Below are 26,190 nucleotides of genomic sequence, written 5' to 3' on the forward strand. Positions count from 1 at the left end.
TACAGTAACTTCAGATAGAAAAGAATTCATCCTTAAAGGAAACAGGAAAGGTCTGAAGAGTAACTGTGAACAGAAGACCCATATGATCCCTGTGCAGAAGAAAGGAAGACAGGGCTGGATGTGGCTTCAATGTCACTCTAAACTGGGGTGATGGAGCAAGAGGCAGCTAAGAGAAGGCAGCACTGGCTACAGAAGCAGTCATTTCATGACTACATTCAACAAAAGCTTACCACTCCCAGCCTGCCCCATAGCAATGATAGCAAGATCCCTGGTAAGGGGTCAAATTAACATATACCTTAGATCAGGTACCTAGAGAAGCACTGTGCCTCAGTCAACAGACTTTTAGTTAAATATGCCTATGCAGGCCTACAAAAAAAAATAATGACTTAGCTATAAATTTGGTACAACAACCTAGCATAATATAATATGTATGGCAAATGATCCTGATAATCTTCTGTTACTACAGTTCTAACTAACCTTGGTAGTAGATGAACACTTCCTCAATCCCTCCTTTTTCAAAATCACTTTCATGCATTATTCTTCAGAAACACAGTTCCTAGCCTGAGTCTGCACTGGGGCCACTCCAGGAAACATACAGAGATTTTGCACATGACTGGGGATATTGGCAGGGTCAGGCCAGCTAAGGGCCTGATTACAAAAGGGACCTAGAAATCTCCAGGTGGAAGGAGAGATTGGGAGGGGACAGTCATGCTAAAGCAAGAGTCCAGGTTTAATTTTAAAAAGCCACAGAGCATGAGAACAGAGTAGTGGTGTGGAGGACAACATGGTATCCATCACTCACACTACCCCACATAAAGCAAGGGAGCTAAACACTGAGTTAAAGACACCTCTCAAAAAAGCTCTGTAGAACAATAAAATTTCAAGGAATCAGCAGCACAGGAAGTAGCAGCTGTTAGCCACAGGTCTGAGAGCAGCATGGGTGATAGTGACCATTCTGGTGGCCACAGCCACAATAGTTGCTGCCTGTCAACATAACGATGTTTACATTGACAATAGCGGCTGCACTTCTAGTGCTGGGACAGAGGTGGTGGCTCACAGTTCTGTCTCCAGCACCAGCAGACTGCGTTCGTATGTATTATGTCTGTGTAAAAATACATATATGTGTGTGTGACATAACATGTTAAAATTAAAAAAAATGTTATATAAATGGAAAAAAATGTATGTGTGTGTAACACCCAACTATTGACAGCACAGCTGGAAAGCACTCGGAGAAAATGCAGGTAGAATCACAAGGGAACTTTCACTTTTTCTACATTAACTGATCTTTTTACAACTATGTAGTACCACGAATAAAAATTCCATTTTAAGGAAATAAAAATAAACGTAAGTAGAACATATTGAGGCCTAAAGGGAGAAATAATGTAGTAAAATCAGTAAAATTTAATACAGAATTATAATAAAGTCCTATTTGTGTACTGACAATTCTTGCTTTTCTAAAATCAAATAAATGTTCCAAGTAAATGTATCTTTAAAAAAGAAAAGATATGGTTTAAAATGTAATAATTGTGGCAATTTCAATTATTCATGAAGAATATAAATTTTAGGAAAAGAATGCGTATAACTTTAGCCCTGTCCTAATCATCTGGAAATAGAAGTTAATGAACATACCATAACCTTAACAGGCCACCCCAGGTAGGACAACATAAAGACGCAAGATTCAGGTCAGGGGACCTGGTCTGAGACCTCGGTTTGCCAACACTGCTAGTGAGCTTGTGCAACACACATTCTCACACAGAGAGCTTACTGCACGGCAGGCTAGTTCTACACACTTCACATACACTAACTAAATCACTCCTCACAACCCTATGAGGTAGATCCCACTATCATCTCCATTTACCCATGGGGGAACTGATACACAGAGAAGTGGACTGGCATGCTCAGGGTCCCTCAGCTGGCGAGGGCCGGACCAGATGGTCAGCAGGAAGATTTGCCCAAATCGGCAGGCTGTGAAGACTGGTCTGGGTCTTTCTTACTGTCCTTATTTAGCAGGGCTCCTCATGTCCCTCTGCCTGAATTCCAATTTAGTGCTCTTAGAAAGAACGAATGCCATAACAAATGTAAAAATTGCTTTGCAAACTATACAGTGGTATACATATGACAGTTAAATGTTTACCATTCACAAACATGCTATGGTTTTTTTTATTTGACTTTATATTATAGAACACAATATAATGAATTTTTTAAAAATATAATGGTCCCTAAAGCTGTTTCTTATATTCCTGATTCATACACATAAGAATTTGTTTTCATTTAATTGAAAATAATCTGGCCGGGCATGGTGGTTCACGACTATAATCCTAGCACTCTGGGAGGCTGATGCAGGAGGATCGTTTGAGCTCAGGAGTTCAAGACCAGTCCGGGCCAGGCGCGGTGGCTCACGCCTGTAATCCTAGCACTCTGGGAGGCCACAGGCGGGAGGACCCCTCGAGGTCAGGAGTTCCAGACCAGCCTGAGCAAGAGCGAGACCTGATCTCTATTAAAAAAAAAATAGAAAGAAATTAACCAGACAACTAAAACTATATAGAAAAAATTAGCCGGGCATGGTGGCGCATGCCTGTAGTCCCAGCTACTCGGGAGGCTGAGGCAGTAGGATCGCTTGAGCCCAGGAGTTTGAGGTTGCTGTGAGCTGGGCTGATGCCATGGCACTCTAGCCTGGGCAACAGAGCAAAACTCTGTCTCAAAAAAATAAAAAATAAAAAAATAAAAGACCAGTCTGAGCAAGAGTGAGACCTCGTCTCTACTAAAAAAAGAAAGAAATTTGGCCAGGCAACCAAAAATATAAAAAATTAGCCGGGCATAGTGGCAAACACCTGTAGTCCCAGCTACTCGGGAGGCTGAGGCAGGAGGATCACTTGAGCCCAGGAGTTTGAGGTTGCTGTGAGCTAGGCTGATGCCATGGCACTCTAGCCTGAGCAACAGAGTGAGACTCTGTCTCTATTTCAATAAAGGGAAACATTAAATCTTTGCAATTAAAAACTTTCATAAATATGACTGGAAACCTGCATTTCCTTCTTGGAGAGAATCCCAGAAACAAAGAAATTCCTGGTGTGCATTTTAGAGTCAACAGTTTTCACAAAAGAAGAAACAGCATAAAAAATTTCTAATTCATCAAACTTATTTCTGAATCAGGATCATTTGTTTTCTAGGTTAGAGGATTTTATTTTTATATCCTTCATGACTCCAGAAAGAATTTTAAAGAGCTTAGAAGCATACACGATGGACATGCCATCATGGCACCCGTCCCAGGGAGGGGCCTCAGCAATTAGGTTTGCTCACAGGATCCTTCCTTCCCACAACACAGACAGGTATCTGCATCTGCCCCAATGACAGCAATCCACTGGTCACAATACTTTAGTTAACTGATCAATATATAACCTTATTTTATGTGTGCTTCTGTGCCCACACTGAGAGAAATTAAATACCTAAATAAACGGATACATATACTCTGTTTATAATTCAGAAGATTCAGTACTGTAAAGATGTGATTCTGCTCAAATCATAATTCCAACCATATTCTCACCAGGCATTTTTATAGAAATTGGCTATTTAATTCTAAAATTTATACGGAAATACAAAGGACCTAGAACAGCCAAAATAATCTTGAAAAAGAATAAAATTAAAGGGCTTACACTATATGACTTCGAGACTTCTTACAACTAAGAATATTGCATTAGTGTAAGGATAGACAAACAGATCAAGGGAACAGAGAGAGTTCAGAAATAGACTCACACTTAGATAGTCCCTTGATTTTCAAAAGAGGTACCAAAGCGATTCAACAGGCAACCGAAAAGCCTTTTCAACAAATGGCGTTGGAGCAACTGGATATCCATATAGAAAAAAGATGAACTTCAATCCCTATCTCACACATATTAATAAATAAAAAATAATTTGAGATTGATCATAGATCTACACCTAAACACCAAAATATAAAACTTTCAAAACAAACATAGAATATCTTTGCACACTGAGTTTGGGCAAGATGCAAGAAAAGCATCTGATGAATTCAACATGAAAGGGACACTAGAAGTACCCACCCCTATGGCATTAGATTAACATTGGTAGTATCAATATGAAATCACAGTTTTTAGTATACATACATGTGCACACACATAGATGTTGTTATGGTCTGAATGTGTTACCCAAAATTCATATGTTGAAACTTAATGGACAATGTGATAATATTAAGAGGGGGTGATTAAATCTTGAGGGCAGGCCGGGCACAGTCACTAACATCAGTAATCCTGGCACTTTGGGAGGCTGAGGCAGGAGGACTGCTTGAGCTTGGCAGTTTGAAACTAGCCTGGGCAAGAGTGAGATCCCATCTCTTCAAAAAATGGAAAAATTAGTCAGGTATCAAGGCGCACTCCTATAGTCCTAGCTACTTGAGAGGCTGAGGCAGGAGGATGGCTTGAGCCCAGGAATCTGAGGTTGTAGTGAGCTACGATGATGTCACTGCACTCTAGTCCAGGCGACAGAGACTCTGTCTAAAAAATAATAAAAAATAAAAATCACTAGGCCAGCAGCCTCATAAATGAGATTAGGGACCTTATAAAAAGAGCTAGAGGAAACTAGCTCGGCCCTTTTGCCCTTTCACTCTTCTGCCATGTGAGGACACAGCAAGAAGGCCCTCACCAGACACTGAATGCTGGCTTCTTGACCTTGAACTTTCCAGCCTCCAGAACTGTTAAGAAATAAATTTCTATTGTTTATAAATCACCCAGTCTCAGGTATTTTGTTTCAGCAGGATTACTGGACTGAAATGTATAAAGTAAAAATATGTATATATATGTGTATATATTTATATATACATACACACAGATATCCTAGCTTTGTCCACTGACAGAGCCTAGAAATAATGACACACCGGTTGCAATAAACACATCACGTACCCAGATCCTGATTTCCAAATACCATTCCCCACTAATAAGAACAAGGCTCCTCCTTGTTCCTTGATTCGAGCACTGGGGCATACAAAATGAGCCCAAAGCATCTTGTAGCACCAGAAAGTAAACAAACGCTCAAAGAATAATGGAAACATATTAAATGGACAAGGAGCCAGCTTGAAAGGGTTTATACAGACCAAATCTGAGGCAATTTGAGTATCAAAATAATCAGAACAATGAAATATAGGCCACTAAATAAGAACATGTATATGAATCATTCCAAAAATTGAATGAATAAATAAATAAATAGGAGGTGGAGGGAAATCTTTTCCTTACAGTAGAAAGCCAATTAATAACTATAGAAGGAAGTATGCAATTAGAAAATCATCTGGATGCTAAAAATTGTGGGTGAAAGTTTGGTGAGGAACAGGATATTTACACAGTGCCAATACATATTAGCATCAAAGAGAAAAACAGTATTATGGCAGTAAAGAAATCTGGCAGATACCACCTTAATCAACTGTCCAATGTTATCACCAATTGTAAAACAAAGTAACCTCAAATGGCTCCTAACATACTGCACTGAGAAGAATAAAAATCATCTTTTTGTTATCCCTGCCTAAAATGTATAATCTGAATCCAACCATGAAGAAACTTCAGACAAGCACAAAGTAAGGGACATTCTAGAAAATAACTGGTCTATACTTTTCAAAAATGTCTCTTTGTCACAACGACAAAGAGAAGTTAACAAACTATTCCAGATTAAAAGAGACTAAAGAAATATGACAACTAAATTTAGGGTGATTCTGGATTGGATACTGGACAGGAAAAACAAAAGGGCAATAAAGAACATTATAGGAACAACTGTTGAAACTGCAATATGAACTATGAATTAGATAACAACACTGTACCAATTATTAAATTTCTTGACTCATAATTTTACTATGGTTGTGACTCTTAAGAAATACACACTCAAGGCCGGGCGCGGTGGCTCACGCCTGTAATCCTAGCACTCTGGGAGGCCGAGGTGGGCGGATCGTTTGAGCTCAGGAGTTCGAGACCAGCCTGAGCAAGAGCGAGACCCCATCTCTACTAAAAATAGAAAGAAATTATATGGACAGCTAAAAATATATATAGAAAAAATTAGCCGGGCATGGTGGTGCATGCCTGTAGTCCCAGCTACTCGGGAGGCTGAGACAGGAGGATCGCTTAAGCCCAGGAGTTTGAGGTTGCTGTGAGCTAGGCTGACGCCACGGCACTCACTCTAGCCTGGGCAACAAAGTGAGACTCTGTCTCAAAAAAAAAAAATAAAATAAAAAAAAAAATAAAAAAAAAAAAATAAAAATAAAAAAAAAAAAAAGAAATACACACTCAAGTGTTCTTAAGACATACACAACTTAAACTCAAATGAATCAGAAAAAAATGCATATACATGTGAATATAGAGAAAGATGGAAAGAGTGATAAAGCTAAGGGGGTAAAATACAATCGGTGAATCTTAGAAAAGCAAAAAGGGTATGTGGGAATTCCTTGTACTCTTCATACTTTTTCTGTGAAGTTTGAAATCACATCAAAAGTTACATAACTGAAATAGAAAGTATTTTTAATAAATATGACAGACAAAAAGCCACTACTATTATATAAAGCAGCTGTATAAAGCAAATTTTTTAAAAAGCAGGAACACCCCCAGAAGATTAATAGGAAAAGGACAGCCAATTCACAAAAGACACTAATGAACTTTTAAAGGAAAAAGAAAAACAACAAAAAGTCAACTTCACCAATAACTTAAACAAAGAAAGACAACAATGAGATGTTTTCCACCTGTTAAACCAGTAATTTTCTTTTTTTAATAAACACCAGCATTGGCAAGGATGCCCTAAAATGGCTACTCAACACCTTGTTAGTGGAAGCATTAATTAGAACCTTTCAGGAAAGCAGTTCAGGAATATGAATCAAGAGCCTTAAAAATATCTGCACTATTCTAGTCATGACACTACCCAAAAGAAGTAATCTGAACTGTAAATTAAAATGTATGCCCAAAGATATTCATCCAAGGACATGTACAGTAGCAGAATTATTTAAAATAATCTCCATGTTAAGCAATAGGGAAATGGTTAAGTAAACCATTTAAGATATAACCATGAAACACAATATGCAATCATTAAATGTTATTAAAAATGGGGAATATGATATAATAAATGTTAAAAGAATAAAGTTTACAAAAATGAGTACCCAGTGTGATCTCGACTAAGTAAAAACTCATAAAGCCTAGAACAGAAATACTAAAAACAGTGACTGTTTGAAAATGAATATAAGCAGGGAGTGTGAACACCTGCCCCAGTCCGCAGTTTATTTATGGGACCTCACCTGACCACCCCTCACCACCTGTGAGCTCCCATTCCTTACATGGAGGCGTCATTCCCCATCTGCCTGTCTGGCTTCCCCAGCACTCCCAGCATTTCTCTGAGCGTTTCTTGAGGGCAAGGCACCATCCCCAGCTGCATTCAGTAAACATCTGCTGCTTCATATTTACAAACTCTCCCACCTCATTTCATACCAAAAAAAAAGGACTACCTAGCTATTGAAGTCTCCCAAAAATTGAAACCTATATTGGCTATGGAAGTTCATCAAGAAACAGTTTCACTTTTCTTTTCTTCTTTCAAATAAAAACATCAAGAAGAAAACATCTCTGGAGCTTTCTTTCATAACCCTAGACTCCCAAAGCAGGCTTAAAGAAAATATGAAGACACCACATACCTGATTAGTGTTGTGTGCTAGGACCACTAGCGTAGTTGTCAGCTTATTTTCATGTCAAAGAACATTTGTTTTAAAACTCTAATCATTAGCTACCACTAAAACACACACCCATCTATGTGCTGCAGAGCCCAGCCACTATCCAGGGCCACACCTGACTCTAGCTCTGCCCTATTCCCCACTGATTCCACCATCCACTTGGCAACTTTCTGCCTAATTAGCTGAGCAGAGAGCACAGCCACGGGAGAGGAGGTTGTGGGCAAGGCTGGGAAACATGGAACCAGACAGGAGGACAACCTTAACTATGGCAGAGAGCCAGCTGAGAGGCATCCAAAAGTCAGTGGTTCTCAACAGGGGCAATTTCACACCCCAGGGGACTTTTGGCAGTGTCTTGGAGATATCTGTAGTTGCCACAACTGTGGAGGTGCTACTGCCATCTAGTAGGAAAAGGCTAAGGATGCTGCTAAACACCCTACAATAAACATGACAGTTCCCCATAACAACGAATTATGCAAACACAAATGTCAATAGACCTAAGGTTGAGAAACCCTGCCACAAACTGATGTATTCACCAGTACAGCAGAGCCCAGTAGAGCCTAATCTCAATTCAGCAGGAGCAAGACATCCAATGGGTAAAGGAGACCTGAGGTAGGTCAGGAAATGTAAACACACACACACACACACACACACACACACACACGATCTCAATCAGATGCTAAGGCAGGGTGAGAGAATTGCTCCTTTGGTGACCAAAATTCTACCTGGGGAATTAGGAACGAGAGCACTGTAATTTAATAAAAAGAATAAGAATGCCTTTTCCCCAAGGGCTTGCTCCCCTACATATCTTATGTCTTCAAAGAGTGCTTCACAGTAGCAACTGTAAGAAGATAATACTATCAAAATTACCCAGAGTAGTAAACATCTCCAGAGAAGTTGGCAATGCATCCACATAGCCAATGACAAATTTAGCTGTATATCTCAACAGGACCTACAAACCCAAATGCAAAATTTCCAGCTTAGCTTAAAAGAGAAGTGGCAAGCATTCAAAGATCACTCAAAAAGAAAAGTGCTGCTTTCCCAGATGAATCATCAAAGACTACAAAAGACTTAAAGAAGCAACATTTTCAAAACTGAGAACACACAGTACTGAGCCACTTCAACCAAAAAAAAAATGTACATAGAAAAACTTAATATATAAAAAATATATATATAAAATATATAAAATTCGGTTACAGTTATGACCACTAAGTCATACCACAATAGGCTTTTCGTGATTATTTTAACACCTTTATCATACCATCATTTCCACTCATGGAAGGCCAGAAGGTTAAAAAAGTCATCTGGGACCATCTCTCGCTGAGGCTTAAATAACTTAGACCTGTCTCTGAAGCATCATTTGCCTATCTGATCTTGACTTTTTTTTGTTTTGTTTTTTGAGACAGGGTTTCACTCTGTAACCCAGGCTGGAGTGCACTGGTGTGATCACAGCTCACTACAGCCTTGAACTCATGGGCTCAAGAAACCCTCCCACCTCAGCCTCCTTAGTAGCTGGGACTACATGGGTGTGCCACCATGTCCTGTTGGTTGGCTGGTTTGTTTGCAGACACGGAGTTTCCCTGTTGCTCAGACTGGTCTTGAATTCCCAGCCTCAGGCCTTACCTTCCCAAAGTGCTAGAGTCACAGGCGTGAGCCACCATGCCCAGCCATGACCTTGACTTTTGTCCTTCCAGTGTTAAGGAGTATCTACCACTTTAAGGTGACCCATTTCAATGTTAGACAGGAGTAACTGTGTCCATTAAGCTGAATCAAGAGCACCTCCCTTCCAACCCAGGTGTTACTAAACATGAAATGTCCAATTTCACATCAAAAGTGTAGTTTATTATATTTCAAACAAGAAGCAGTACAATTAATCAAAGCATGCACCTAAATTATTTTTTCTTTTGAGTCAGAGTCTCACTCTGTTGCCCAGGCTAGAGTGACATGGCATCAGCCTAGCTCACAGCAACCTCAAACTCCTGGGCTCAAGCAATCCTCCTGCCTCAGCCTCCCAAGTAGCTGGGACTACAGGTATGTGCCACCATGCCCGGCTAATTTTTCTCTATATATTTTTAGCTGTCCATATAATTTCTTTCTATTTTTAGTAGAGGTGGGGTCGCGCTCTCGCAAACTCCTGAGCTCAAACAATTCGCCCACCTCAGCCTCCCAGAGTGCTCGGATTACAGGCGTGAGCCACCATGCCCGGCCATGCACCTAAACTATTGACATAGTTTTGCCATCTAAAGGGTAGCTGGTTTATGCCAGCAAGTGAAGCCACCTGGAGAGCGAGTGGCAACGAAATCAAGAAAGGCATTTTCCACAGCTTGATGAGAATTGAATTTTTTTCCTTGCAAGAAGTGGTCCAAAGTCAGGAAGAAGTGGTAGTCAGTTAGCACAAGGTCTGGTCAATATGGTGGATGACACAGAGTTTCCAAGTCCAGCTTCTGTAGTTTGAGCAGTGTTGTTTGTGTGACATGTGGTCGAGTCTTGTTGTCTTGCAAGGGGATTGGCCTGTCTCTGTTGACCATGTAAGGTTTTTTGGATTGGCCGGTGCCAGAGAAAGAAAGACGAGCAGAGTTGAAAGGGATAAGTAAAGAGGTTTTATTGGAGCATTCCTGGGTGAGGGTAACGAGTCCTAAGAGAGAGGGGCCCGGGCGAGGTTCCCAGGTCCTGGGAGAGGGAGAGGGAGAGAGAGAGAGAGAGAGAGAGAGACCGACCTTAGAAGTCACAACCCTCAGAAGTTTTGAGTGGATTTATATATGTTTTTTAGGGCTGGGGGTGAGAGTTTCCTTGGCGGAAAGATTTATGTCGGGGAGAGCAAGGAATTTTCCACTGCAGTTTTAGGGCAGGTGTGGAGAAATAGGAGGGGCTGGTGGTATGGGCGGACTCCAGGAACCGTGAAGGACTCCAGGAGCCAAGACCCTTGTCATGGTAACCAGGTGTGGTTATTCTTTTAACTCAGCTGGGCCTAGCAGGCATTGTTCTCGGCAGGTCTCGTGGGCTTTTTCTTTTTTTCATTAGGGAGGGGAGGGGTGCCCGCCACCAGCCTTACAGACCAATTTCAACTCCTTCGTCACAAGCATCCTCATCATTTCATCCAATTGGTTGCAGTAGACATCTGCTATAACTGATTGACCGTGTTTCTTGAAGCTGTATTGGATAATACTAGTGGTAGACCACCAAACAGACACCATTAGCTTTTTTTGAATGAATATTCAATTTTGGACTGTGTTTATGCACTTTATCTTTACTCAGCCATTGTGTTGAATGCTTGCGATTGTCAAAAAGAATCCATTTTTCATCACACATAACGATACGGTGTAGAAATGGTACGCCTTTATGTCGTCACAGCAAACAAAAGCAGGCTTCAAGACAATTTCTCTTCTGACGCTCATTTAATTCATGTAGTCCCCATCCATCCAACTTCTTTAACTTGCCAATTTGTTTCAAATGTACCAATATTGTTAGAATAGTAATGTCAAACCTTGCTGCTAACTCACACATAGGTTGAGACGTATTCACTTGCACTACAACCTTGCAGCTCATCATTATCCACCTTGATCTCAGGTTACCCACGTGGCTCATTTTCAAGACTAAAATCACCAGAACAGAACTTCTCAAACCATCCATGTACTGTGCGTTCATTAGCCATGTCCTTCTCAAACCCTTTACTGATATTTCGAGCTGTCTGTACTGCACTGGTTCCATGATGGAACTCATGTTCGAAAATAACACCAATCTTTGACTTATCCATGGTTTCACAAAAATTGCTCTAAAAAAAAATTTGAAAGATAATCACAAGCCAAAATGTGCAAGACTGAGGATGTACCTTCACAATAAAAAGAAAACAAGAAGTGTCAATGCGAAATGTCAGAGGTATCAACTGACAAACTTAGTACCTAAGGAAATCGGACATTTCATACTTAATAACCTAATAGTTCTGAATCACAGGAAACAAGTCCAATTATTCTCTACATACCAACCCTTAGGTTTGGGGAGCTCCCCCACTCCAAAAAAAAAGATTCAATGGAAGACCAAAAAACCTGAATGGCAGAACTAAAAGGAATCTTAGAGAATAACCAGTTCAAACCCAATCTTATTTTTATAAATGAGTAAATGAGGCAGAGAAAGGTGAAGCAAGGCTGCTTGCCGGAGGCCAATCAGATAGCTACTCCAGAAAGTCGGGAGTAGAACTCAAGTTTTCTAACTCTTTTGCCCTCAGAACTATACCAAGTTGTATAATAAGATTCTGTGTAACAGGATTAACATTTTTTGTTTTAGGATAAAACAAAAAACGTTTTCAGTTTTGACAAGTTAAAAAAAATCTCACTTTGTGAATAACTGCATGTTTTTAAGTACTCTTGCTTATAATAAAAATCAAAGCCAAATATTATATCAACCACAGCTATGTGCTCGGGGCACCTCTCTAAGTGTCTGACACACGATAACTCATTTAACCTTCACAATCACACTATGAAATAGTGTCATTTTTATCATCCCCCACTACATAGATGAAAAAACCCATGTCCAAGGTCACAAAGCAAACGGTGAAGCTGGTTCCAGAGTCCATGTCCTACTGACCACTATGTAACCTGTGTTAGAACATTCCTAACATAATCACAACTGAATTAACAAACTTAAGACATCCAGTAATTCTTATAAAATGTTGATGCTTGGATAAAACCTCATATAAAAATTGACTTCCCTGAAAATATACCTAATTTTTTTTTTTTTAAACAGAGTCTTGCTCTGTCACCCCAGGTAGAGTGTAGTGGTGTCATCATAGCTCACAGCAACCTCAAACTCCTGGGCTCAAGCGATCCTCCTGCCTCAGCCTCCCGAGCAGCTGGGACTACAGGCATGGGCCATGATGCCCAGTTACTTTTTCTATTTTCAGTAGAGACCGAGTCTTGCTCTTGCTCAGGCTGGTCTCAAACTCCTGAGCTCAAGCAATCCTCCCACATCAGTCTCCCAGAGTGCTAGGATTACTAAATTATTTTTTAATAAATCAAGATAAATTTAAAGGTTTATAGTATGTAGCCTCTGGCACAAAATGAAAGGTTGTTTTAACTTGAAAAGCAAGTTGTAATATTAAAGTATCAACTTCTATTAACATATCAACTACCCTGAAGAAATTCACCTAAAAGCAAACTAACCCTTCTGGGAGTAACGCAGAAGGAACTCATCTACGGTATGCAGCTTTTTGAGAACCCTTAGCTAAGTAGAGCTTCAGGTTCTCAATCACTTCCCAGCGGCTCTTCCACATAAGTCAGAGACTCTGTACTTTGAGCTGAAGGCAATGACTGGATTCAATTCTGGGCTGCCTTCCTTGGATGGAGGTTAGTGGGCTCTGTGTGTGGGAAGAAAAATGAAACAGTTTGGGGACCAGAATGGCCAAATGAAGCAGAGTCAATGCTATTCATTCACTACAGTTTCCTGTTCCTGGGCAACCCAGATGACATTTTCCAGCCTTCTTTGCAGTTATGTTAGGGGTCATATGACTAAATCCTGGCCAATATAATATGGGGATAGTGACAGCAACCACTTCCAGGCCTGGGCATTAAAAACATTCGTTGAGATCCTCTAGGTCTCTCTTCCACTGCTAACTTGGAGGCCAGATGGCACAGCTACAGATTGAGGAATTACATCCAACTGTGTTGGATTTTGCATAACAGAAATAAATATTTTGTTGTTGTTGTTGTTGTTGTTACCGCAGCACAGCACAACCCAGTGCTTTTCAAAATTTGGGGTGCATACAAATCATCTTATTCAGATTCAGTAGGTCTGGGATGAGGCCTCAGAGTCTACATTTCTCACAAGCATGGAGGTGATTCAAATGTGGCTGGTCTATGGAATACACTTTGTGGAGCAAGAGCCTAAATTATAATACTATGACTAATGCACAATGGAAGAACACTCCAAATTCTCTGGAGAAACTGAACAGCTCAAAGAAAAGGCCTCCCACACACTAACATCAGGGCAGGGATTGTTATCTCCCAACAAAAAGATTCTCTTCCTCTTAATTTCTCCACAATAAAATTTGCCAGGATTCAAATTCTGAACATACACACCACTTCCATTTAAGTAGCAGACTGCAGTTCAGATAAAGCAGGATGATGGAAGCTTTAGGAGGAAAGACTTCCTGCGCAGGGGTGGGGAACAAGCAGCCATTTGACTAAATCCAAATTTTACAGAATAAATCCTAGATTTGTTTTAAAAATAAAAATATAAAAGATGAACAAAAATGTATTAACAAAAATAAAAAGATTTTATTAAAATATTAAATAGAAGGCCACAGGTTCCCTACCCCTGAATGATAAGATAGGCCATCTGGTAAAAATTAAGAATTTGTATATGAAAAATTATGCAAGTGAAAAAAATTAGGTAATTGAATTTAAAAAACATAAGAAAGGAAATGTAGGCACTTGGCTCTATAGTTGAACACATAAGTAGTCACTGATTAAATACTGATTATTGATTTCACTAAAAATAGGGATATAATCATTGTTGGAGAGTAAAGAAAGGATAAATGAGGAGTTTAAGATGCCCAAATCCTCAACTATCAAAATAGGAAAGCAATGCATAAATCAATAAAAATGGTATAAACATTGTTTAGAAATATGAAAGTAGCTACCATAAAAAACAAGATGCCTGTTTTTCATTACAAGCTTGTATGCTCGCTATTTTTAAACAATGTCCAAGTATAATTTTGATAAAAATGTAAACATAAGATGCAGAAAAGTAAAAGAGATTGGTAATAACAATGTGAGCAAGGGAATGAAGGAAAGGGCATCAAAACATTATTAGCTGGAGTATAGAATTTTGAAATAAAAATGGCATGACCAATGCCATTACTCAATTTAAATCCCCTTTGACCAGGCCATTCCACTTCTAGGGCTCTATACTGTAATAACACTTCCATGAACGTTCAAAGACATACACACAAGAATGGTCCCTGCAACACCATTATAAAAGACAAAAATCAGAGCACACTAAATATCCACTAATGGGGGAGAGCTGAATGAGTTATGAATATATATCCATATATTCTTCATTCACATCACAGATATTTATTGATTGCTAGGCACTGGGTACAGAGTAGCAAACAAAACTCAGCCTGTAAAGGAATACTACATAATTATTAAAAAGGAGAATGTATGTCTATATGTATTGATCTGGGTGAAAAAGATTATTTCAAAATAATATATGTGGTATGATTTCACTTTTATTAAAAAACACAATAAAACTACATACAAGACTTTTTCTTTATGCACTTACAGTGTTTCAATGTTTTTTTAACAATTAACATTACCTGTATAGTTCTTTAAAGACATTTGCTTGTTAGATTGGATGAAAGCAGTAACAAAGGAAAGCAAAGAAGAATGAAGAGAAGGAAAGAATCTACTTTTTGTAAAAGAAGTCTTTCTATAAAGTAAAACAGGGAAGATGCACATGATTTTCATTCTAGATTTTACCCATATACATGCAATTTCATTTCTAGGTATATATATCTTCAAGAAATTCTCTTACACATTCACAAGAAGACCCTAGTAAGAAATAATTGGCCAGGTGTGGTGGCTCACACCTGTAATCCCACACTTTGGGAGGTCAAGATGGGAAGATCACTCAAGACCAGCCTGGGCAACAAAGCAAGACCTTTACTCTACAAAAAAAAAAAATTAGCAGGGTGCAGTGGCGCACACCTATAGTCCCAGCTACTCAAAGAACTAAGGCAGGAGGGTCACTTGAGCCCAGGAATTCAAGGTTACAGTGAGCAGTTACAGTGAGCTATAACTGCACCACTACACTTTAGCCTGGGTGACAGAGCAAGATTCTGTCTCTAAAATAAAAAAAAAAGAAAAGAAAAAGAAAGAATCTTAATGTCCATCAATGAAAAAATGAACCAATTGTGATCTACTCATACAATAAAATACCATACAGTAGTTACAAAAACTCAAAGATAAACCACAAAAGCACAATTATGAAGGAAAACCTCACGTTAGAAAATACATCCAGTATGAAATTATTTATGTAACAGTTTTTAAAAAGCAATCAAATAAAACTATCTACTATTTGTATATAAATATGGACCCATAAATAGATTAAAAATATCATGAGATATCACTCACAGTGATGCTTTCTTTACAGATGTTCTAAAGCTTAAATATCTGACAATATTAAGTGACAATATTAATGATGTGGAAAAGAAGTTTAACATACTACTAGTGTAAATGCATACTGGCACAACCACTATAGAAAAAAATTTATATTATATGGTGCGGTAGACAGAAATCTACAGATATTCCCCAAGTTATTCAAACACTAATCTGGTACATGTGTGAAGGGACTGTGCAGATAAATTAGGAAGAACCTCCTAGATTATCTAGGTGGGCCCAATCTAATCGCATGAGCCCTTAAAAGCAGAGAACTGCCTCCAGCTAGAGAAGGAGAGACGGGACAGAGGGGAGGTCAGAGAGATCTAAAGCATGAGAGAGATTCAACCACCCATTGCTAGCTTTGAAGACGAAGGAAGAAGGGGTCACAGGTAAGGAATGTGAGTGGCCTCTAGAAGCTGAGTATGACCGACCACCAGCTGACATCCAGCAAGGACACATGGACCTCAATCCTACAACCACATGAACTGAATTCTGCCAACAACCAAAATGAACATAGGAGTGAATTTATCCCCAAAGCTTCCAGAAAAGAATGCAGTCTACCAACAACTTTATTTCAGCCTTGCAAGACCCAGAGCAGATAACCCAGCCAAGCCTACTGCATTTCTGACCCATAGAACCACAAGATAATAAATTTGTGTTATTTTAAGCCTGCAAGTTTGTGGTAATTTGTTACATAGCAATAAAAAAAACTAATACTTCTAGAAAAGTTGAAGAAACGTATCCTTCTACAACCCAGCAGCTATACACAGAGAAACTTTTGCCCTGTGCACGAGAATGCTCACATCACCACTGCTAACAGGAAAAAAAATGACAACCCAGTCATTCATCAAGAGTACAAAGTTCCAGCCTGAGCAAGAGCAAGACCCCGCCTCTACTAAAAATAGAAAGAAATTATATGGACAGCTAAAAATATATATAGAAAAATTAGTCGGGCATGGTGGCGCATGCCTGTAGTCCCAGCTACTCGGGAGGCTGAGGCAGGAGGATCGCTTGAGCCCAGGAGTTTGAGGTTGCTGTGAGCTAGGCTGACACCACAGCACTCTAGCCTGGGCAACAGAGTGAGACTCTGACTCAAAAAAAAAAAAAAAAAAAAGAGTACAAAGTACACATATAATGTGATATAATAAAGCTCTGAAACACCAATGAACTAGAGCCACACACTAAAACATGTAAGATTCTCAAGTCTCATGTAGAATAAAGCAGCAAATGAAAGAAGTGTACACACAGTATGATTCTAGTTATAAAATTTAATAGTGCACAGAGCAAAATAACATAGCTTAGAGATGCAAATATGGTAAACCTATAGAGAAAGGCAAGGAAATAATCAAATTTAGGGTAGCAGTTATATCTGTGGGAACCTAAAGGGAGGGCGTCAGAGAGGAGCATCAAGGGCACCAAAGGTAATGTAAGGTTCTTCCTAACTGGTGATTACAGGATAAATGTATTTCAATTCTTTACTCGATATTTAAAAAATGAAAATATCTAAATAACCAAACGTCTATGTAACCAAAAAAAGAAACTTTTTCTTTTCTCTTGCCAAGACACGTCCATTGAAAAGAATATTTCAAGGCCAGGCATGCTGGCTCATACCTACAATCCTAGCACTCTGGGAGGCCAAGGCGGGAGGATCACTTGAGGTCAGGAGTTTGAGGTTGCTATGAGCTAGGCTGACACCACAGCACTCTAGCCTGGGCAACAGAGAGAGACTCTGTCTCCAAAAAAAAAAAAAAAAAAGAATGATTCAAATAATATAAACAGTAAAAGTCCAATCATTTTCTCATTTGCTTCTTTTTTTGGTTTTTTTAGAGACAGGGTCTGGCTCTGTCACCCAGGCTGGGATGCAATGACGCAATCACGGCTCACTATAACCTCAAACTACCAGGCTCATGTGATCCTCCTACCTCAGGCTCCCAAGTAGCTGGCACTACAGGTATGAACCACCACACCTGGCTAATTTTCAGATTTTTCTATAGAGACAGGGTCTCACCATGTTGTTCAGGCTGGATTCAAACTTCTGGGCTCAAGTGATTCTCCCACCTTGGCCTACCAAAGTGCTAGGATTACAGGCATGAGCCACTGTGCCCAGCCCCAACCATTTTTTTAATCACCTAAAACCCCATCATCTAGACATAATCAGTAACAATTTGCTGAACATCCTCCTAGACATTTCTTACATGTGCATATATATACATTTAAATATTTTACATAAAATCCCTATATACACATATGTATATATTCATTCTATAAATACTTTTTAGACCCCTGCTTTTTCAAAATAGGCTTCATTGATATAATTTACATAAAATAAAATGTACCCATTTTAAGTAAAACATTCAGTAAGTTTCCACAAAAGTACATGTAGTATAACCATCACCCAAATTTCCATCACTGCAGAAAGTTCCCTCTTGCTCCTCTGCAGTCAATTCCCCCCAACACCCCACCTATAACCTCAGACAACCACTAATTTGCTTTCTTTAGTAACATTTTGCTGGTTCTAGAATCACATGTGAATCAAATCATACAGAATATACTCGTCTGGCTTCTTTTGCTCAGCATATATTTTCTAATTTTATGCTGTGATGTATCAAGTAGTTCACTCCTTTTGACTGCTGAGTAGTGTTCCATCGTAGACTTGTTGACAGACAAGGCTTTCAGTTTTGAGCTCTGAGTGTTGGTGTACACATCATTTGTGAACTTAAATTTTTATTTTATACTGGAGTGGAATTACTGAGTCATACAGTAAGTGAATGTTTAAGTTAATAGGAAACTGCCAAATTGTTTTCCAAAGTGCCTGTATATTTCTATCAGCAATTCATGTAAATTCTGGTTGCTCTACATCCTTACCAACACTTGATATTGTCAGTCTTTCTCATTTTAACCATTCTTGTAGGCAAATGGTTATAATCTCGATTTGAATTTCTCTAATGACTAAATATGTTGAGGCTTTTTAATGTGCCTGCTGGTAATTCAAATATCTTCTTTTGTGAAGTTGCTGTCCAAATTTTTTTACCAACTTTGCAACTGGGTTGTCTTATTATTATTTGGAGTAAGGCTATTGCTCTGTCACTCAGGCTGGAGTGCAGTGACCTCATCATAGCTCACTGCAACTCCTGGGCTCAAGCAATCCTCCCCCCAAAACTTCCCAAGTAGCTGGGACTACAGGCGCACACCACACACTCAGCTAATTTTTCTTTCTTTCTTTTTTTTTTTTTTTCCCATCCTTTCAAAGCTCTGTATCAGCTAATTTTTCTATGTTTTGTAGAGATGGGGTCTCACTCTTGCTCAGGCTGGGGTTGTCCTATTATTGATTTATTTAAGTTCTTTATATAATATATACTAGATAAATGTCCTTTGTCAGATATGTGAATTGCAAGTATTTGCTCCCAGTCTGTAGTATACTGTTTCTTTTCCTTAACAATGTCTCTTAAAGTGAAGACATTTTAATTTTTATTAAGTCCAATTTAACATTTAAAAAATTATGCTTTTTGTATCATATATAAGACTAAAAGCTTTCCCTTTCATATTGGGTACAAAACATGGACATCTGCTCTCATCATTTCTATCAAAATATTGGAATTGAGGTCCTCACCAATGTAATAAGGCAAGAAAAAAATTAGTCGGGCAGGCATGGTGGTGCACGCCTGTAGTCCCAGCTACTTGGGAGGCTGGGGCAGGAGGATGGCTTGAGCCCAGGAGTTTGAACTTGCTGTGAGCTAGGCTGATGCCATGGCACTCTAGCCCAGGCAACAGAGAGACTCTGTCTCAAGGAAAAAAAAAAAAAAAGGAAAGAAAGAAAGAAAAGGCACACTGATCAGAAAGGAAGAAGTAAAACTATCTTTATTCAATGACTATATGTGCAGAAAAGCCTACAAAATTAATCAAAAGACTACCAGAACTAATTTAATTTAGAAAGGATACAAGATACAAGGGTATCATGTGATTATAGAGGCTGAAGAATGAAAAAAAAAAGATACAAGGGCAATATGCAAAAATCAACTGTGTTTTTACATATTAGCAATGACTACTTAGAAAAGATTTTTTTAATACTCCATTTATAATATCATCAAAAACATCAAATATTAAAGCATAAATTTAACAAAATATGCATAGGACCTGTACACTGCAAAACTAAAAAAGATGTTGCAAGAAATTAAAAAACTAAATGGAGAGATACACATGTTCATGGATTGAAAGGTTTAATAATGTTAAGATAGCAATTCTCCCCAAATTGACCTATAGACTCAAGGCAATTCCAACTGAAATCCCAATATGTTTTGTTTTGTTTTGAAACTGACAAGCTGATTTTAAAACATTTATGAAAATACAAAGAACTCAGAACACCCAGAACAATTTGGAAAATAAAGAACAAAGTTGGAGGATTTATACTAATCCACTTCAAGCCTTACATAAAGCTACAGTAATAAAAACAATATGGTATCAACATTAGTATCACATTGTATCATTTCAAGGCCTTCATCACATTATCCTTAGATTACATATAATTTAACTCCTCTATCAGAGATAAGCACCTGGGGAACTAGAACATCAGTCACAACATCAGCCTTGCTCATAGAAGGCACTGAGTTTTTTGTTGACACTGAATGAATAAATGAATTAGAAAATTCAGGCATTTCAGAGTGAGTTAAGGAACTGAATTTGGCCTAGTTTAAAAAAAAAACTTCAAAAGAAATTAAAAATTACACTCCTTAAGGAGACAAAGAAAAATGATTTATAAATGTTATATTTTCATAAGAGGTAGAAATAATGCAAATTTTAAAATGACAGAAGAAAGGAAGAGAAAAGAGAAAGTAAAATAAGTTCGTTGACTGTCACTTAGTTAATAAGTAGGGGCTGGGTGTGACAGTTCATGCCTGTAATCCCAGCACTTTGGGAGCACGAGGCAGGAGGATCACCTGAGGCCTGTTTGAGACCAGCCTGAGCAAGAGAGTGAGGACCCCATCTCTAAAAAGTATAAGAAAAATTAGCTGGGCATGGTGGCACACACCTGTAGTCCCAGCTACCCCAGAGGCTGAGGCAAGAGGATCACTGAAGCCCAGAAGTTCAAGGCTGCAGTGAACTATGATGGCACCACTGCACTTCAGCTGGGTGACAGAGCCAGATCCTGTCTCTTTAAAAAAAGTACACTCCTTGAAAAATAATTTCAAAGTTGAAATTCTTCACTATAGAAAGACAAGGTCAACAACAGATAGAATATGTTTATAGTGCATATACTAATGACTTTCCATATGGGGACAAAATCAGAAGGCATTAGAACTTCTTGAAAGATTATCATCAGAACAGTCCATGACTGTAGAAAATGCTTGAAATCAATCACATAACTAGGGAACAGGCAGAGATGTATCTTTTACAGAGCAAAAAAATAGTATATGCCATTTCAAGACTCAAATTTAGGTTACTTTTAGAAATGTTAGCAATATATTTAATTTGCTTTCAGATATTTTAAACTTTACCATCAAAAGTATAAACCTAAATATTATGTGATTATGACAGAAATGGAACTGCTACACAGGGGGAAAAAAGAGGAACAGACCACAAGTGAAACAGCAATATCCCTCAAGAACTGGACAACACTATAACAAATAGGGGGGTTTGGCTGCTTAAACCAATTCATTCCCATCTATGCTTTGGGCTGATTTCTTCCCAGTGCTAATTTAAAGGAGATGAAAACACTGGAGCTAGGCTGCCAGACTTAGCAAATAAAAATACAATAAGCCCAGTTAAACTTAAATTTCAGATAAACAGGCTATGAGGCCGGGTATGGTGGCTCATGCCCATAATCCTAGCACTCTGGGAGGCCAAGGCTCAGGAGTTGGAGAACAACCTGAGCAAAAGCAAGACTCCGTGACTACTAAAAATAGAAAATATCAGGCAGGCGTGGTAGTGCACGCCTGTAGTCCCAGCTACTATGGAGGCTGAGGCAGGAGGATTGCTTGAGCCCAGGAGTTTGAGGTTGCAGTGAGCTACGATGACGCTACTGCACTCTACCTGGGGTGACAGAGTGAGATCCCGTCTCAAAAACAAACAAACAAAAAAGGCAGGCCAGGTGTGGTGGCTCATGCCTGTAATACCAGCACTTTGGGAAGCTCAGGCAAGAGAATTGCTTGAAGCCAGGAGTTTCAGACAAGGCTGGACAACAAGTGAGCCTCTGTCTCCCCCAAAAATAGAAAAATTAGCTAGGCATGGTGGCACGTGCCTGTAGTCCCAGTTACTCTGGAGGCTGAGGCAGGAGGATTGCTTCAGCCCAGGAATTTGAGGTTGCCATGAACTATGACGATGCCGATGTACTCTAGCACAGCAACAGAATGAGACCCTATCTCAAAAAAAAAGAAATTTCAGATAAACGACAAATCATTTTTTAGTAAAAGTATGCCCCATGTAATATTTATACTAAAAATGTATTAATTGTTCATCTGAAATTCATATTTAACTAGGCATCCTATATTTTATCTGGGAACCCTAGTTGGAGGCAAAAGATGGAGCAGTAATCAATCCAATTTCCTCACTTTGTAGCAGAAACTGAGAACCAAAGAAAGGAAGTGACTTGCTTAAACTAAAACCAAAGATCAAGGAAGTAAGCTCACTTTAAAATGAGAAAACATACTCCACTAGGTCACCTGGGTTCCACTCATGGTCCATTCCACCTCCAATTCTTGCTCACCTCAAGCGCCAAGTGGACAAGCTATAAACGTGGTACAGTTTCCCTCTTATAACATCAAACTTCAAGTTTCAGTAAATCTCTTATCAACTCCAATCTTCAAAAACAAATTAGGAAACTATGCGTTGCTCTTAATTTAGAAGAAAAAAAATTCTGGCCTGACACAGTGGCTCCCACCCGGAATCCCAGCACTTTGAGAGGACTGCTTGAGGCCAGGAGTTCGAGACCAGCCTAGGCAACATAGCAAGACCTTGTCTCTACCCAAAAAATAAAAAATAAAAAAATAAATTTTCATAATTTTTTTTCCTATACATTACCACCTCATATTCTGTTTACATATTTACTCACTGTATGAAACAGGATGTTGTTTTCTCCTAAACCCAGTTTGCTCAAAATCCAAAATTCTCTTGCTCCAGGGTCTCAAGAGAATGCTCATGTTATTCCATGACTCTTAATGATTTCAGTTCATATACTCTTTCAGTTTTCATGTTTTTCAGAGGATATGTCCTAATCCATTGGGTTGGCCTCAAAAGTCTTCCACTTCGATTCTGTGTCCAACCAACTAAACCAGCAATGAGACATGAGGTTTCACTATTCGAGACACACAACTACTTCCCGAGGGACTGGGATGCAAGAAAAGATGGAAAGAGAAAGGTCTTCCTCAGAAATTTTGGAGACTTTTTTCAGTATACTGAAGAGCATACTAATTATCTCCCTAATTGCATGACATACAATTGAACAAAATCAAAAGAAAAAAGAAAATTCCACACTCGCAAAAGAATTCATCTTCCGGATCCCATCAAATTAACAAATACACAACATGTATTTCCTCAACTCCTTAACGGAGCTTAACCTATGACTTCTGGGAGACCTGAAGGGTAGTCTGAGAGAGGGAGGCGGGGAGACAGAAAGTGAGGCAAGAAAAAGTTTCATTTTAATCTTTTTACAAATTGGGCTTCCAAATGAGGTTTTAAGAAAAAAAGGTTCTGCTGCATTTAAAGAAGCATGAAAATGATATCAAAAACCATTACGACCCTCCCTAATAAGTTTTTAATAAAAATTTCACCCAGGTGAACAAGAATCCAAACCGTTTCCGATGAAAAATGATGTAAAGCCAAACAAAAAGCGATTAAAAGACAAAATACCTATGCTTTCCCTCTGGCAGCTTCAATGTATGCAGGTCCCTCTCGAGATCACACGTCAGACGTGGAAGGTCCTCACAGACCACTAGTCCAGGCTTCCATTTCACAGATGTGTAAACTCGGGCCGAGGTCTAGGGCGGACTGGCCCCCAGTTTCACAGCCCGTCAGGGACGCGACTTCACCTGGAACCCGGACGGCCAGCCCAGGGCCCTCAGCGTCCGACAGATCCTGCAGCTCCTGGCTCGGCCCGGCCCCAGGCGGAAGGGCCCACGGCCTGGGGTCGCGCTGCCTCTCCGCGAACTCCCGGCCGTGCCCCCAACCCAGGCGCAACGCAGGGCCCGGGCCTCGGCAGCCGCCCCCGCCCGGCCCACCTGTCGCGGACCGCGCGGCCGGCAGCCACACCCCCTGCCCGGGCCGGGGGCTCGGCCGGCCTTGCGGCGGCTGCGCGCGGTGTCGGGGAACGCCGGTCCGCAGGCGACAGGAGTTACCTCAGGTGGGCGCTGAGCGCGCGGCGCGACCGCCCCGGCCCGCCTCAAGCATGCCGGAGATGCGGACGCAGCAGGGCCTCTACTCCGCCAGCGCGAAGCCTGTTTACACCCCTCCGCGGGAGGACGCAGACAGACCCGTCACGTGACGCGTACGTCACGTGTCCGCTCGGAGGTTGGGCAAAGGCGTTGCCCGGGCGACGACGGCGCGCTGGGGCGGCAGCGGCGGTGCAGTCCCTTTGTGCTCCCAGCCCTTGGCTGTTCCTGGGTGAGAACCCACGGGGCGAAGGAGCGGAAAGACTCCTCAGCTCTGGCTTTGTTCTTTAGTGACTCCTGGGCCTGGCTGCATATATTATTAGTGTTTTGGAAAGAAAGGGAATTTGGTCCAGCATTACAATGTTGTACCTGGGGAAAAAAATGGAAAATACTTTCTTACCTGAGACTATCAAAGGTGGGGGGGAGGGGTGTGCCAGGGATTAAGTAATAATTGTTTTGTTTGCCTTAACCAAAAGGTTTTTGTTTGCTTTTGCTCCCTAGTGTGGAGTGAAAGGCTGATGCCTGCCCCTCCCAGCAACACAAAGGATCTGAGGAAGGCTTATGGGACTTCCAATATTTTTTAATTATAATTTTCGTGGGGATTAGTCTTTGTGTAAATACAGACATGTCTAAATAAATATTTGATTCAACATTCAGCTTTTGTCTATATCTAACTTTCCTAATTATACCTCTGTCGCTTTGTTTTTAGTGACTATTTCTACCAAGGACAGTTTTCCTGAATCAAACTTTGCAAAAGTAAAGTATCGGCCACTGCCAATTTTATTGTTCCCATAATATTCATTATAAATTTCATAAAAGTTTGTATTATTTCTTAGTAAATTCATGAGTGAATTGTAAGCAAATTCCCTCTGATATTCTGGAATTGTTCTGTTGTCCAGGAGTGATCTATTGCATAGCTAATGAAGTTCCCTACAAGTCTGAGCACTTTGCATATCTGGTTGTCTAAGCAAAGAGCAAATTGCCAGGGTGAAAACAGTAGGCTCAAAATATCCTCCAGATCAATACAGCAAGGTCAAAACATCTTCATTTCTACACACACCTAGGATGCTACATTACAAAGAGCAGAAAATGATGCGTTTTCTTCATACTTGTCTTTTACTATGGAAAATAGGTTATCAAAGCCAGTTGCCAAAACTTGGTTGATTCTTTCTACTGCTTCCGGCAGCAGGTGTTCCATGAAGGCAGGACCAGTATCTTCCACTGGTATAATTTATGGTTAATCCATGCATGGTGAGCAAAAAAGTTGGTTGGTTGATCTATGGCTGTGGAATCCTGCCATCCCTCTGTAGGAAGCAGCAGAACCTTCATAGTTCCAGAGGTAGCTGTGAGTTATGCAGAGGGCTGATAAATGGTACTAAAGGAGACAAAGCTAGGGTGAGTCGTGGCTCAGCCATTACTATCTAGGCAATTTATTTAACCTTTCTGAGCTTCTCTTCAGCTGTCTAAAAGAAAGATAGTATCTACTGAATAGAGTGCTTATGAGATGAAATGAGGTACCTCCTGCTAACACTTTAAAGTATGCAACACATACAGTGCTGGATAAATGTTAATCATACACAGCCTTTGGCAGGAGAGGGGTAGTATAGGAGGTCAGAGTCCTGAGGGAAAAGGAGCTCACAACTTGAATGAGTCCAGGTCCTGGGTCCAGATTCTTGGCTGCAGCTGTGGATGGGATTGCCAGCAAGGAAACAACACACAACTGGGAAGAAGCCTTTGCATTTAGAATGTAAGACCTCCAGTAAGGGAATTGCTCACAGGGCACCAGGTTCTCACTCCAGGATTAGTACTGGCCTCAAATCCTCCCTGCTGCGCAAATGTGCTAATACGCTGCCTCTCCTTAGCCTCAGCCCAGGTAGGGAAATTCTATACTCTCTCCTAGAGTAGAGTCTGTGAGATATAAGCCGATACTCATACAAGAAGTCAGGCTGAGCCAGGTGACCAGTGTTACCCTGAGAGCCAG

The 26,190-nt window shown here is 40.0% G+C and overlaps 1 protein-coding gene across 2 annotated transcripts in view; it reads right to left on the reverse strand.

The window, feature by feature from the left end:
* The window catches only part of MARCHF8 (membrane associated ring-CH-type finger 8), a 136,514-nt gene extending 112,396 nt beyond the window's left edge, over positions 1-24,118 (reverse strand). For both annotated transcript variants that reach the window (XM_069459819.1, XM_069459818.1), the window contains exon 1: positions 23,692-24,118. The gene's annotated coding sequence lies outside the window, so the exon portion shown is untranslated. The remainder of the gene's footprint in view (positions 1-23,691) is intronic.
* Between the last annotated feature and the right edge of the window lie 2,072 nt (positions 24,119-26,190).

This window comes from Eulemur rufifrons, chromosome 28 (genome assembly GCF_041146395.1).
Source record: "Eulemur rufifrons isolate Redbay chromosome 28, OSU_ERuf_1, whole genome shotgun sequence".
In the NCBI taxonomy this organism is placed as follows: Eukaryota; Metazoa; Chordata; class Mammalia; order Primates; family Lemuridae; genus Eulemur; species Eulemur rufifrons.